General features: G+C 40.5%; 1 protein-coding gene across 3 annotated transcripts in view; it reads right to left on the bottom strand.

The window, feature by feature from the left end:
• Positions 1-16,788, bottom strand: part of MYPN (myopalladin) — a 205,428-nt gene that overhangs the window by 163,483 nt on the left and 25,157 nt on the right. The window contains exon 2 of one of the 3 annotated variants that reach the window (XM_082267451.1): positions 11,797-11,894. The exons of 1 other annotated variant lie outside the window; for it this stretch is intronic. The gene's annotated coding sequence lies outside the window, so the exon portion shown is untranslated. Of the gene's footprint in view, positions 1-10,686; positions 10,711-11,796; positions 11,895-16,788 lie in introns of those variants that run through there. One more of the 3 variants, XM_082267449.1, reaches the window with a different exon arrangement.

Below are 16,788 nucleotides of genomic sequence, written 5' to 3'. Positions count from 1 at the left end.
ACTGGGGAAGATTGCATGGTGTTACATACTAAAGACAAAACATTCAAATCCATCAGTTAATAAAATATGGGACTTTTGTGTTTGCCAGCTTCACCCCTGTGTGGTGCAATAACTACACACATTTATGTGCTTTAGGTTGCATGTCAACATATGTTGTCAACACACCCCAGCACCCAGGAAATCGTACCTGACCTTTTTTGGGGAATACATGGCAACACAATGTAGTGCATTACCATGTGTTGCCCCAGTTAATTGGGGTGATATTCAAAATGAATAGCACTGCAATGCACTGATGCAGGAGTCCCTAACCCCCCGGCCACGGACCGGTAACGTGCCTTACCCTGTTTGAAGCCAGGCTGCGAAGGCTACACTAAAAGTGGTGCGGCAGGTGAACAGAGAGATGATATCATTGTCTCTGCGAAGGCTACACTAAAAGTGGTGCGGCAGGTGAACAGAGAGATGATATCATTGTCTCTCTCCTTGCCCGCCAATATTGTGGCTGGAAACGTTATTTGATTTGATGTGTAATTTCACCAGTACTTATTTTGGAGGGAGACAAAAAGAAAAAGTGGCATGGTAACTTTGAGAGGGAAGGCAGATCAGAAGTGAACTGGGAACAGCGGGGGGCAGAGAATAAGATGTTCAAAGACAAGAAAGAAGAAGAAGAATGGGGTATGACTTGATAGGGAATAGAGGAGGCTGAGGACAAGCTGACCACTGGCCATCAAAGTAGTTAAGAATAATATGAGTTTGATAAGCATTAGCTGAGAATGGTGTGGGAAGAAATAGAGGAGAAGATGAATCATGGCGGGGAGAACAGAGCGGGAGTTGATTGATTGATTGATGGAGGGGAAATGAGATTAACAGCTGATCATGTTTAACTGTGGGAAGATGCTGTTCAAACTCTTATCATTGATGGGTTGAGTGAAAAGGCAAGAGGCAGATGGGATTCTAAAAATGGAAAGAGGCTGATCTAGAGCTAATGGTAGACAAGGTGCTAATCTAGAGCCTGGTTTACTACTGCAAATGATATCAAAATTATGTGTCTAATGTATACAGTACAGTATTTATAATATATAACATACCAGCCATTTTTTAGAGTCACATGCAATTCCAGAGGTAGTAATATCACATTATGTTATCTCCATTTTTCAAAGCATTTCACACAGAAAAAACAATTTACAGTGAAGTGAAGTGTTTTTATGGCCTTGAATCGGGACATTTCAATAAGTTTGAAAATAAATATCACTGCAAATTCAAAGTTAATTTCTACTTGTTAATGCAAGATTTAGCTAGACAGTTAAATTGTGTCATCAATGATGCAGTGACAATTTACAATATTGACCTCAAATAAAGTGTAGCGTGAACACAGCAATACTATAACGACATTAAATAAATTGAAACCAAAAAATAGCGCTCTTATAAATAGTAAAACAATATAAAAAACGTGTGTGTGCTTTTACAAACTATAAAGTGCACATAGTCCATACATATATAAAAAAATATATATTTATATAAACAAAAAAGTGTGTGCAATCTCCCAATAAGTGTCCATTATACTTGAGTTCCCAAAGTAAGATATGCAAAAATGATCTTGCATAAAGACAGTGCTCCAATAATTTTCAACAAATCTTGCGAGAAGAAAGTGATCTAAAACAATATCCTACACCACGGTGTACCACCACCTCACACTCTGGCCCCTTACCTCACAATTAGTCCTACACAACAGTAAAGTCTAAAAACGCTTGTACTGGTGACTGGGTATTAATCCATGGGTATCTTCAAAGTTCAGACCCACTCAGTGGCGGCTGGTGCATATGGGGCGCCGCCCCCCCTATCCATGCGTCCGGCCCCCTAATCTACATGTGGGGCGCCGGACGCATGGAGTTCAATGGGGCTTTTTTTTTTAACCATGTGATTAGGCTCTCACAGGCTAAAAAAAAGGGTGGTCCCACCCAGTTGTGTGACGATAGCGAATGAAAATTCGCTATTTTTACACAGATCCTCCTCCTCGCCAATCAGGAAGTGGGTTCTGAGACCCGTTTCCCGATTGGCCGAAAGGAGAAGCCATGCCATTGGGTATGGAGGAGGAGGAGGGAGGAGACGCAGAAGACAGGGGGAAATAGCCATCGCTGATGTCCAGGCAGGGTGAGTAATCCTGTCCTGGGGGTCCTGTCCTGTCCTGCTGTGGTCCGGGGGTGTGCGGCCTGGTGTGGTCCGGGGGGGGGTGTATGGTGCGGTCCGTCTGCTGCCCCCCCCGGCCCATGGGGCACTAGCCGCCACTGGACCCACTGGTATGCTCTATTGTATCACTTTAGAAGGTGTAACTCCAATCACCATATAAGCATGAAAAAAATGTAGAGACCACCACGGTGCAGTATCAAAGGATAACTTGAGTTATTAAAAGGGATAAAATAACTTACAAATATGGTACACTTGTAACATTCAGTGCACCAGAGGATTCACACACAGCAACAATGGTACAGATCAAGGTCCCCTTTAAGTATAACTAAAGGCAAAACTTTTTTTTTAGTTTTGGATAGAGTGGAGATGGATTAGAGCACCTGACAATTTTGGTTGCTTGTGCTCCTATTATGGAGATTCACCCCCTTTATTTGTCTTGTTTACCATGATCATTGAAAGTAAAAGAAAATCCCAAATTTTGGGTTGTCCCCAGAAAAGTAATAGAGGGGAAATCTTCCAATAGGGACACTAGTTCAGGTGACATAGGGGTCCCCAAGGAATTCCCTTAGTTTGCAGGGATTTCCTCTCACTTCCTGTTTGGTTATGGGACAGAAAGTGAAGGGAAATCTTTGCAACGGGACACAGATGGCAAAAATAAATATGACAGGGGTTATAACCCCCTCTTGCTCTATCCAAAATGAAAAAAAAAAAAAGTTTTGCCTATAGTTGTACTTTAAGGATGAGTGTCCCAAGATGAATGCTGAAGCTGGCTAAAAAACACACAAACAGGCGCAATGATGTCACACGGCCCCGCCTCCTCAGGGACGCTCATCTTTAAGGGAACTTGGATCTGTACTATTGCTGCCACACTTCTCTAATGTCACGGCAACTACTTTGGAAATGCTCTAAAACAGGGTTCCTTAACTCCGGTCCTCAGGGCACACTAACAGGCCAGGTTTGCAAGAAAACTGAAATAAATCACAGGTGATATCATTTGCTACTCAGTGATTGCAGTATTCTAGTCTGCATCTCCCCAAGGTAATACTTAAAATCTGGCCTGTTAGTGGGCCCTGAGGACCGGAGTTGAGAAACACTGCTCTAAAACACTACACTCACTGATTAAATCAGTTTTGAACCAGACCATCTTCTGTCCAGGGTTCTATATTTGTATTTTGTGTGCTTGGCATTAGAACACCTTACTCCTCTAACAGAACTAACATGGTTTAGCCCCCACTGTGCTAACCAATAAGGAGAGACAAATGTACCCAGGTTAAATTCTGCAAGGTTTAGCGGACTTGCTCCTGCCATGGGAGCCATGTACTAATGCATAAAATTTGAAAAAAAATGTGTACATCAGGCAGAAAGGGTTTTCATCGCTTTGAGGGCAATGAGAAAAATACAAAAATACATGAAATACCATGCTTGGGAGATGCGTTAACGTTGTACATGGTGTTATTGAATGGTATGATTTTCATGGACAGTATCAGAACTAGGGTGCACTGGCAGCACAAATATGCCTGTGGAATAGATTTTTTTTTTCTTTTATAATGATCTTGGCTTACATATACCAGCAGCAGCACCACAATTTGATTGATTTCATTTAAAAAAAGGCATTTCCAGGTAGTTATCAGTGACATATGTTTTTCATCAAACAGTAACAAGCCTGCTTTGACTAGTAGATGGAAATTGGCCAGTAGTTTGGTTAGGTTGTCCCTCCTCTCACTGACCCCAACTGACCTGCAATTGGACAGTTTCTATCAAATACTCATACCTCTAAACTTGAACTGCTCCTGAGAGATGTTTCTCTTGGGAAAAAAAAACTTTCCACACCACCTCCTTTGGTAAAGTGTCAAGATAAGTGGTTGAGGGTGTTCAAAACTTGCAAGAGGAAAACTGAGCTGATATGTGGGACTACCCATTAGAGACCACATTCTACAATATACATTTTTACACAGAATATACTTTATCTTACTAACATCAAACTAGCAGCTATTTACTCATCAGTTTCACCTGAATGTTAGCATTGTTTGCTAATATCATCCATATTTTTTGTTGGATCACCCAATGACATAGAACTTTTGGATAGGGGTCACCTATTTCATACATGATATCCCTATATGAGATATCATTCTGACAATCTTCATTTGTCTTTTGAAGTTGGGGGTTGGAAAATCCCTGACAATGGTTCTCAAGACTTTTCATAGTATACTGCTGTTTTATACACAGAAGCCCAAAGGCCATTATTATAAATTGGAAGAAGCTGGGCTCACCCATTTTAGCCTTATGGAAAGGACTGGTAAACTTCTTCCTTGCAATTTTATCCTATCCTAATTATTTTAATTTTAATTTATCCAAAGAGTGTTTTGATACTGTTGCCACCAGGACAGTATGTGAGGAGAAATATATCCAATGGTGTCCCAGATAGCAGTAGAATCAAAAAGAAGTTCCTCCTTTTCACTACTCTATCCTAAACTAAAAAAACAAAAAAAAAAAAAACAGATGGACACCTAGTTTAAGAGCCAAAGACCTCTGGACAGTATTTGTATAATAAGCAGAGCTTTGTATGTACTTATTTTTAAGCATGTGCTGTTAAACTCAGCAAAGTGAACTTTATCTTTATCTAGCACTGTGGAGCTACAGTTCATTGAGGGAACCATGAATGCCAACATGTACTGTGACATACTGAAGCAGAGCATGAGCCCCTCCCTTCGGAGACTGGGCCACAGGGCAGTATTCCAATGACCCCAAACACAACTCCAAGACGACCGATGCCTTGCTAAAGAAGCTGAGGGTAAAGGTGATGGACTGGCCAAGCATGTCTCCAGCATCTGTGGGGCATCCTGAAATGGAAGGCGGAAGAGTACAACGTCTCTAACATCCAGCAACTCCGTGATGTCATCATGGAGGAGTGGAAGAGGACTCCAGTGGCAACCTGTGAAGCTCTGGTGAATTCCATGCCCAACAGGGTTAAGACAGTACTGGAAAATAATGGTGGCCACACAAAATATTGACACTTTGGGCCCAATTTGGACGTTTTCACTTAGGGGTGTACTCACTTTTGTTGCCTGCGGTTCAAACATTAATGGCTGTGTGTGAAGTTATTTTGAGGGGCAAATTTACACTGTTATACAAGCTGTACACTCACTACTTTACATTGTAGCAAAGTGTCATTTCTTCAGTGTTGTCACATAAAAAGATATAATAAAATATTTACAAAAATGTGAGGGGTGTACTCACTTTTGTGAGAGACTGTATATATATATATATATTTTTTCATTTTTTTTTTTGATTGATTGCACAACCTGTATGAGTTGAGTGGGCACACATTTGGTTGTATATTTTTTGTATTTTTATAAATTTGAATTATAAATTTGAATTACTGTATATTTTGGAATAGCCATATCATATCATTGTATATCTAGTCACTTTATATTTATATTAATGATTAGGTGTTTTAAAGAGACACACATTAAAAGTAAGCAGCGCCATACCCTCTTTCACTAAATCCATTTTATAAAGAAAAATAATAATTTGGCTCTTTCTGTGAACAAAAAAATCTTCACATCAAAGCAATACATTACAAAAATACACATCAACATATAATGCATTAAAAGATGAATGTCAATACATACCAACTCAAATGCATTTAAAGAGGTAGAAAAGTCTGCTTGTTTACTTGTACTCACAGGTATGCCTATAACATTTAGGTACACTAAATAGGTACTTTCTAAACGTGCACCGTTTAGTAGATATTCACATTTGTAGCAGTCGTAAATGTCAACAGCCCTTGCACATTGAGTGTGCCATCCATTCAGAGGGCTGTGCCACAATCATGACTCCCATGACCCCCATTGTACCAGGTGTAGTTAAAGGATACCCATGATTGAATCTAATTGCAATATGACAATGGGGTTTATTTACTAAAACTGGAGAGCACAAAATCTGGTGAAGCTCTGTATAAAAACAAATCAGCTTCCTTTTTTTTTTTGTCAAGCTTAATTGAACAAGCTGATGTTAGAAGCCGATTGGCTACTATGCACAGCTGCACCAGATTTTGCACTCTCTAGTTTTAGTAAATCAACCCCTAAGTGTTTGGTGCTGTATCCCATCCCCAAAAAATGATTAAACTTCAGCTTAAATCCAGCCATGAAAAAAAATCACTAGGGACATTAGAATGTAAGTTCTACTGAGGCAAGGTGTGGTTTGAATTATTTATGTTTCCCTGTATAGCACTATAGTATATTTTAGTGTTTCATAGTGAAAGCATCAATACTGCTATTTTAAATGCTTAAGTGAACAGACAAATGCAGAGATAACCTTCACTACACAGCCCGGATCATATGAACAAACAAGCATTTTTACTTTGCTAAAAGGACCTAAAGCTGGCCATAAAATAGGAGATTTTTTAACTAATGTTCGTATGCAGTTCTCAGTACATTCAATGACTTGACCAATGAAGTTTGAAAATACTTTATAAATTGTGTTCACTTTTCTGTTTCAATATTTGTATTGGATTTTCAGAGAAATGTAACAAATGAAACGCCCGCACAGGGTTACTGAACCCAAAACTGTAAAATACGTCTGTATGTGCATTAAAGTATGCTTGCTATACTCACAGTGAAACCTAAGGAGTCAATCATCTGCATTGTGTAAAAAGGTTGTTTGATCCAGTCTGCACAGATCCTCGTCTTCTTGCATTGTCCCCATAACATGTCCGGATAAGACAGAGTTACAGGAGTCAAGCTGCACATGCTCAGTTTGGTGTGTATTGCTAGAGAGCTTTTTTTTTTTTCTTGGAAGAGTGCACGTGATCAGCACAGGGCCAATCAGCACTGGCTAGAGAGAAGGTCAGGGGTCCTGCCTCCTGATAGGACAGCCAGTGCAGTATGAAAACTCCTCCTACAAGCTTTAACCAGTGCTCGGCTGGACACTGATAGAAGTCACAAGATTGCTATATACTGCTGATGAGAAACAGCTTTTAACTGCACTGAGGTTTTTTCCAGGCCTAGGCTATCGACTGCTTAGCTGCCAAATTGCATTTGATTTTAACATTTGATTTTTGAATGAATGAACTTTACCAAATGAAAATGAAACATTCACTATTAGAAATTCATTTGAGAAAAATATTCCATCTTGCTTCTTCAAATTTTACTGTTACTGCAGTTGAAAGTGAACATTGAAATGACTCAGCCAACGATTAGAAAATTGAACAAACCTTCTTAAAATGAAAGCTTTTGACCAAAATTCTACTACCGTATGACCAGCTTAAGTGAAAAAAAAAAATATTTCTGTGTAAGCCAATTTGAACATCTTTCACTTGTGCAAATTTATTTTCTTTAACTTAAACAGTTATTGGAAACAGATTTCCACCTTAGCAATGATTTTTGCTATTGATATTACCTAGTGATAAGTAAGGTTTCTTATTCTAGTCTACATAAGCTATGTTAGTCAATTCATAAGAATGCAACCTTCCATTCCTTTTACTAATGAGGTTGCCCACCACAGAAGGCTCTCAAGTTCCCCATGCCTTCCTTATAATCAGGTATCAGTTTTCAGAGGTTAACTGTCCAACACCCTGCCCACATCGGTTATAAAGCTGTTTAGCATGATTTACAGGCAATTTACAAACCACAAGCTTTACAATCATTGTGTTGGCTTAGGTCAGCAGTCTGCAAGCCTGTGAAACCCACATTCATGCTATTTCAATTCATCTATTCTCCTGTTTCAGAGTCATTAGGGCATGTTGCAGCACATATATGCACTTTATAATAGCATTAATAAAGCGAATTATTGTTGTGACTAGCATTATAGTATTTTAACAATGAAGATCCTTTAGAATTTCTGCAGTAAAAGCAATGCAGAAAAGCAGGTGTTACAATTTGATGTAAATACAGTTACAGATTTTTAAGCTCTGAGATTGCAGCCACTTTTATTGGGATTTTCTTCCCTTTTTTGGTCACAAAATCCTTCCTTCAAGTTTAAACCATGCACTTGCCTATAAGTACCTACAAACACAAGATTAACCAAGATATCCAATTATAGCAGGAACAGGGTGTGGTTATGCAAACCCCAACTTTAAAGATATTATTTCTTAAGGTTAAATTGGATTTTTCTGGTCTGTCGCTACTGATTTTCCCTAAGATAGAACTCTACTGGAACTGTCCGCTTAGTGCTCCCTTCCTTCTCCATAAGCACAGACATGCGTACCTGGCCACTTTGAAATGTGGAAGTGCTGTGTGGCCATGCTAAAGGGTCATTTCATTAAAAAAAGATGGGATTGGGCAAGTGCTGGTAAAAAAAAAGAGGTCTTCTTTAAATGTTTGTCATCCTTCTTGAGTATTTTGGACTTTTAAATTCTCCAATGGTCCAGGCTTACACATACTTCAACTATAAACATACGCATGCTGCTGGTACACCTTTCCCAGAAAGCGTCCCCAAAAAATTAATAAGAAATTTACAAGAGGCCATTAAAATGTTGGCAACTGTCTAAAATAGGCCAACAGGATTGCTAGATCAGAAAAGCATGCACCATGCAAGTAAAACTCTTTCTGCTGCAGCAGAAGTAAAGATAGACATGTTACGTCTGCAGCCTGTACTACTGCACAGGAGGCAGAACAATAAAAGGACAAGGGGGAAAAACAGGTGCAACTCATAATGGGACTTATACCTATGCATGCAGCACCCCCTCAGTGACACCAGAGGGACTACACCAAACTCAGGGATCCTTATGAGCAGGAAAGTCACAAAACATAATATGGCCTATACCTGGGGATAATAATGCAATAGCTGCTAACACAGCCACACACATAAACAATGCAGAGAAATGTGGTAGGACATGGCAAGTGAGTATTGAGTATGAGACGTCAGGTATTGCTTTAAAGATAGTGGAATGTGCTAACTAATGGCAAATGAGCTGTTCACTTTACAAATTAATTTTCCTTTGTCTTAGTTATTGTGAAGAAAACTCACTTTGCAAAGAATTCCCAACCACCTGCAAGGAAAATAAAAAACAGTAATATTCCTTGCACGTGATTGCATGATGGAAGTCACCAGGGCTTCACCGCATTCATTAAGCTAAGGGAGAAAATTCCTTGCAATTTGAACAGCCTATTGCCTTTAGTAAATAAACCCAAATTGCTCTGTATCGAATCATAGTTGGCAAAATGATCATTCCTAAATATTGGAATCAGTACAAATCTTCTAGTTTTTGAGATTGAGTAAATTAAACCAACTAATTACTATGAGGAAAGAAGGGCTGTCTCCTCTTCTAGAAATGATAAGCATAACAAAATCTAGGCCAGTTGAGGCAGCTTCAAGATGATCTATATTTACAAGAAATCTTCTACACAATAAGGCCCCATTCACTTCTAGGTATAGCGGAAACGTGGGCATGAAATGTGAGTTTCTGCTTGCATTTCTGCAAATGAGCAAAAAACACGTTAGGATGTTTGATGCACTTGAGGTGCCATTATTTCCTAATAGCATCCCAAATAGGGATAGCAGTTGTTTGTCTTGCTGCACATTTTCCACTCAAATAAATGTAAAAAATGCAGAAAAAAAGCACATTGAGCCCAATCTCGATCCAGTGCTGTGCCCGTCTGCAGTATCTCCCCTTTCCCTCTTCTCGCAGGAGACTCGGCAGCAGTGGAAGCTACCGGCTCCTGCTGCTGTCAATCAAATCCTGTGAGGGGGAAAGGGGTCAAGCCGAGCTATGTGTGTCTATAAACACACACAGGCCGGCTTGGGATCCAGCCCAGTCATCTGCCTCCATAGCACTGCGGATTGCTTTGGAGGCAGACAAAGAAGAGGAGGAATGGACAGCGGCAGTGGGGAACCTCAGAAGGGGAGGTTTGGGGCCACTTTGTGCAAAACCATTGCACAGGGCTGGTTAGTATGACATATTTGTTATTTTTTTTTTTTAATTAACCTTTACAAATACATGAAGCCATATTTTCATACCTGGTAAGAAAACTAAAAGAGCAGAGTTTTAGCCAATTAAAAAACGGAGTACTAGGGAGATTCTAATGTGTAAACAATGCTAGTGTGTGCGGTGTGTGCCAAGTGCATTTGGTGGACTGTGTAGTGTGGTCTCTTTAATGCTGCAGCACTGTTGTACTGTTCATACAAAGTGGTCTGTTAGTGGGTCATGCAAATTAGTTATTTCATATCACATTTTCCAATTGTGCTATGTGAAACATGCTCTGAACGTGACACAGACTCAGAAAATCGCAGACACAGCTACCACCCCTGAGGAATTCACCTTAAAAACCTCAGAAATATTAAGTTGTACATAATGGGGTCTATTTTTATAATAGACCTATCCTATATTTGATAAATGTATATCTTTGCAAAAATGACACAGTGTACACTGTGTAACGATTCTGACCAAAAGTGTTTTGGCTCATCTAATGATTAATATATTAAATGGTTTTAGAAAAGTGAGAAATATCATGCTGTCTCCAGATGTGTTATTTGCAAATGAATGAAGAAAGAAACACTCACTCATCTCTAGCTTCCTTTGGATGAGAACTTTCCTGACCCTAAATAAGAAAACAGATATTATTTGGCATAATGTCTTGACCTCTCCCAGAACCAGAACTGTTAGGCACCAAAGCGATGTACCTGGGGGAGGATATCTATAGAGTCAATCAGTATATTATTCTGTAATGATGAATCCAAGCCCCTAGGTTGACTCACCTGCAGTGGATATTAAAAAAGGCACCCTCTTTAACCATGCTAGACTTTTTATCTGTTACATTATTGAAAATGAAGCTCTTCTGGCTACAGCAGAAGTGTGACTTTCTACTAAAGTGTGGCAGAGGTAGTTCATCTGGAGCCAATAGGAGATTCAGCTCATCAGTGTCTAAAAGATGTTGGCTGACCGATTAAAATCACCTTTGAAAATATTTTCTCAGACTTATTTTAATTTATTTAATTTTATTTATTTATTTTAGTTTATATTTAACCCTAGTTTTGCGTTATACCATTTTTGGTTTAAATTACTGTGTTTTCTCTTTTTTTTTTTTAAATTTTGCTTTAGCCAATACAAGAACTCCAAGTGATGTTAGTACAGACAATGGAAGGCAAAAGCTGAGAAGGGATTTGAAAAGCCAAGCTGGTATTAACAGTATACATGTCAGGACTATATTTCAGGTAATAATTCAACAAGCTGGAAATGTTACTTTTCCCCCAAATATTGCTTAATAGTGCTGTAAGCAAATTGTGAGACTCCAAAATAAATGTTGTTTTCTGATTTTATCCACCTTATGTTGCAGTAGATAAAAATCATACACTCTATATATTATTTTGGCATAAGCCATTCTTCTGTCTCTTTCATTAAGTCACAATCTGCATAATTAGGTTGTCTTAGTTAGCAACAATTTTCAATATTATTGGCTGAGCATTTCTGTATAGGAATATAGCAACTCTGAAAATAAATTTTATTATTAATATTATTATTATTAATAATAATATTTAAATAAATATAAAAAACTTCTTGCAATAAGATCTGAATACACAAATGTTTACCAAGGAACTACAAAATTATAGTCAGTGTTTATCAGTATATCTATAATGCTTACATGCACGACATTAGTGAAACAAAACATTTACCATGAAGTTGGACTACTGAAAATGTATATGTATCGTCTTGTAGGAAAATAACCCAGCTTAAAGGTGTGATGAATCAAGTCCAGTTACCTTGTTTATATCTGCAGAAAAAAAAAAAACAAGCAATAGTGATATATTAAAAGGCGCTCATAGACAGTTATCCAGAGCAATTTTCTCTGCTGAACTCTATTAAACACAGTACAACCGATTTATTTATTCTAATATTTAAATTAGTCTAGCTCGGCAAAACCATTTTCAAAAAGCATTTCAGTCTAGGGTAGTGCAAGCATATTGAGTATGGTAGCCAACATCTCTGCATGTAGCTTAATATCGGTAAGCCTAGTTAAGCAATAGTGCTAATGAACTGTTACTGTTATTAATTGTAAATGCAGTAGAACAAAGTTCAAGTTATACATACAGAATGCAATGTGTGTTCATTTATCTGTAAGAAGACATGTCCTTTAATGGCTGGGAAGCTCTAGGAACTCACACTAGCACAGGCGTGGCATGGGGTGTGCCAGATGTGCCTGGGCGTACCCTAATTACCCTGTGCGATGCAGATTCCCCCTGCTGAATGCCCCCCCCGGGGCAGCTGAGGCTACAGAGGAAGGAACTGGGGGAACACTTTCCTCAGCCCCGTCCTCTGCTTTTTCACCAAAGCCCTCAATGGGGCAACAAACAAATATTAAAAAAATACAATTGTAAAAAATAATAATAAAATTAAAATCTATTAACACCATCCTCTGCCTTACTGACATGTTCACTACTCTACTGACACCATCCACTGCTCTACTGACACCGTCCACTGTACTACTGTGCTTGTGTGCTTGGGTGTACACCCAAATGCAATAGGCTGCATATATCTATGCACACAGACTGAGAATACTCTCATTTATACCGTCCTCTGTCCTACTAACACCAATCTCTGCCCCACTGACAAAGTCCACTACTCTATCCACTGACACTATCCACTGTACTACTGCACGTGTGTGATGCAGAGACATGCAAAATTCTGGAATATTGCTGCCCTCCTTGGTAACTTTATTGAAACATATGGCCCCTTTCACATGGGCAGTGCACCCGACAGAGTCTGTTCTGCTCAGCGGGGGATCGATCCGCCAATCCCCACAGAGCAGGCGGATAACAGCTCCATCTCCGCTCTGTGTGCAGAGATGGAACTGTCAGATCCCCGCTGTCCTCTATGGGGCGATCAGATGAGAACAGACCGCCTATCCGTTCTCATCCGATCCCAGCCGATCCGATCCTTCAGACGGATGAAAAAAAGAGTTTCCACTCGTCCGGATTTCACGGACAGGATCGGATAGCAGCGGGTGTCAGCGGAGATATCTTCACTCACACCCGCTGCCCCATAGGGATGCATGGAGCATCCAATCAGGTCCGCCTGAAAAACTGACAGGCGGATCGGATCGCCCGTGTGAAAGGAGCCTTAAAGTCACATCACAGGTATGAGAGGAACATAAAAGGTAATGTGTTTCGCTAAAGTCAGCTCTTACTCAAACCTCATATACACATACATTGCATGAAATATATATATATATATGATACAAGTGAGCATGGTATGGCAATTAAGCAATTGAACAATTAACCACAAAAATCAATTAAAGATGCACTCCCACTACACTAATCCAAATTCTCTGTCTTATTCAGACATGTTCTGGAATCAGTGGAAGAAGAGGAGGATCTGTGCTTACAGGATCAAACAGCCTCTTTACACAATGCAGAGGATTAACCACTTAGGTTCCACAGTGAGTATAACAAGCATGCTTTACTGCATATACAGTCTGATCTTAGGCCTCTTTCACACGGCAGCTCCGGTTTTTTTGTCCGCTGCGGCACTTTTTTTTTTTACGGACACGGATGACACTTGTGTCATCCGGTCCGTATGTCCGCATATCATCCCATCTGTTTGCAGATGATATACGGACATAATGTTAGTCTATGGGGATTGCAGATGTCAGCGGATGACACCGCTGACATCCGATTTTGCATCTGTTCCATTTTTTTAACGGAGGAAAAATAGGGTTATGTTCCATTCCAAAAAACGGAACAAAACTGAAAGGATACAAATCAGATGTCAGTGGATGGTCATCCGCTGACATCCGCAATCCCATTGACAAGCATTATGTCCGTATATCACCCGCAAATGGATGGGGTGATATACGGACATACGGAACGTCCGTGTGAAAGAGGCCTTACTGTTGTGGGTTTAGTAACACTTTAAAACAGTAATTTTGTAACTTTATGGAAAGTCTTGGCTGTGCCAGGAATTTTTGGGTGTCGTGTTAGCAGGGGCATTGCTAGGTGGGAAAAAGACCAGGGGCGTCAGCCCAAAGGTAAATTTGATAGCCCCTCCCACATTTTAAAGAAAGCCCCGCCCAAGCTCCATCCAATGCCCCCTGAAGTGTCCGGTTTGTAGCAGAAAGTAAAATATATATATATTTTTTTTTTTCAAAATTGTTGCTCTTTTTTTGTTTCTAGCTCAAAAAGTAAAAACCACAGTGGTGATGAAATACCACCAAAAGAAAGCTCTATTTGTGGGGGAAAAAAGACATCAATTTTATTGTCAGTAAAATAACGCAGTGTCATATCACAAAAAAGTGGTTAAAGAAAGATTTCGGGTTCATTTAATTATTCTATCAGTAGCACCAATAACTCAGCACAACATACTTCGGGAAATGAGATACAAACCACAACCGGGCAAAAGAATTCCTGCATTAATTAAACTCAATAAATATTAACATACCAATAATACAAGTGCAAGTTTAAAGGCTGGGGTGGATGGCTGTCGACTGCTCAATGCAAGCCCACTCACCTGATATCTGATGGGCAAACAGCAGCAGTCTGTATGCTGATGCTCCCTGTCCCTTCCCTCTGCTCTGAGCCGCACTGCTGCCCGGAGAAGATGGAGCATTGTTGCATTGAAGGGAGGTGGCTGGAGCCAATTCTAGGTGCGGAGGAGGAATTTAAATCCTCCTCCGCTCTGAATGCTGGGGCCTCGCTCTCTCCTGGCTGTCACGTGATGACAGTGAAGTCACTGGTTGCTAGACGCCATGCGGCAGGCGATGCTAGCAACCAGTGCAGGAGAGGCCCAGCCAGGGGAGCAAAGCGGAGGATAGGATTGGGCCTGCCTGCCGCCTAGCCTGTTATTACGTCACGACTCGGGGCTATCAATTCTAATTCAGCACCATGAGACCCGGGACTTCTTTGGGGCCCACTCGGGGCTATAGCCCGGGTCAGCCCCCCTCGACGCCACTGCATATAACTAAATTTCAATATGCTGGTTGGCAACACTGGCTAAAGGACACATCCTTCCTATGTGTAGCACTGCCACCTAGGGGACTGCTGAGAATTTCACTTTCTGGATTCCCCTGGGTTACCTGTAGCAACAGTCTATGGAAACTGATCACTTTAAATACTTGGCTCAGACAAGGAACAGTCCAGGGGATGTTGTTTTGTAGTTTATTGTAGAACTGGGATAGGAGAAGGGATGAGTGGGAAACTCCCAACAGATAACTATTCACAATGTTAAGGACAACTGACTTAGGGTGCGGCAAGGCCGCTGCTTCACCTTGCCACTGAAGTGAAGATACTTTAATACTTGAAGTGTTCCTGCTTGAATTATCTCTTCAGAGTTCTAAACTTGGCACCCCCTTTCTCTCTTACTGTGTATGCTGACACCCATCCACTGACTCTATCCACTGGAGTGGTCCCATTCCTGGACAGACTCCCGGCAAGCTTCTCTGTACTCATGGACATTGTTTTTCCAGAGTCACTCTGCCTTCAACTCCACCAGTCAGCTTTCCTGGACCTCTGGATTCAGCCCCACACTCCTGGCTCACAAGGCCGACCACCTGTGACCACCATCCACAGCAACAGAAGGAGAGACAGCTGTCACCGTCCTTCAGGGACCTGGCTTCCCACCCAAAGACCCCCTGCCTCATGTGCCCTTGGCTTTTATACCATATCCTAGGATGCACCTCTCACTGTGCCAACCCACTGGGACAGTTACAAAAGCCTGTGCATCATTGGCCAGGTTTCCTCATTGGATGCATTGGAGACACTCCCTCAGCCCACATGAATCGCACATTGAGCACATAGAGCAGGCCTAACTATCGATCATGCTCCCCTGATAGGCAGAAAGAGCAACTATGTTTTGCCTGCTATTCTCCTGATAAGCAGGCAGAGCAAAACTATTCTTCCTACCAAGCACCGATCTAGGGGGTGCTACATCTGTAATGGAGGTGAGGTGAGGTGAGGAGAGCGGAAGGTGTTTGTAGTCCAAATTAGGAGAGCAGCCTAGAATGACAATACTACTCTTCTATAAATACATGACAGTGAGTACGTTTTGCCACCCTACAACAGGATGCATGTTACTGGCAGGATCGCCATTTGAAAATAATAGGGAAAAAAAAAGCCTTGAAAAAAAAAAGCAGTCATTGCATCTATAGACTGATAAGCTGCAATATATTATGTTTTTGTGCTCAAATTTAAATACACTTTAATTGGAAAGCCCCTCCAGAATAATTACATTTTCTCAACATTCTGTCACTTTACAGGTGTCAATAAACCACAGCTGTCATCATTCAATCCTGACTAAGAAAAAGCATTAGGAATATCAATTTACATCTGTACCTGATCCCAGCAACCTCCTGTAAGTTACTGGGTGAAGAAGACTCATCATGTGAAATACAGACAGCTGCACATTCTTATTTTGGTACATTATAGCTGCACATAAATATTTCTGGACTCTGAAGTCATTCATGGGCTTACCTCAAAGAAATAGGTATTACTTACTCGGGAGGTATTTACTCTATAAATGTGACACTAATATAGGGGGCATTTATCAGTGAACTTTAGGCACTGCTAGGAAATACTCTGAGCTATGGCGGCAGTGAATGTAATTATAAATCCAGCGCTGATTCATATTTAGATCACATGGCAACAGTCTTAATGTCAGTGATGACATGGGCATAC

The sequence above is a fragment of the Pelophylax lessonae genome (genome assembly GCF_965119305.1).
Source record: "Pelophylax lessonae genome assembly, chromosome: 9".
NCBI classification, from domain to species: domain Eukaryota; kingdom Metazoa; phylum Chordata; class Amphibia; order Anura; family Ranidae; genus Pelophylax; species Pelophylax lessonae.
The sequence above is the reverse complement of the archived record's forward strand: the minus strand, read 5'-3'. Positions and strand labels throughout refer to the sequence as shown.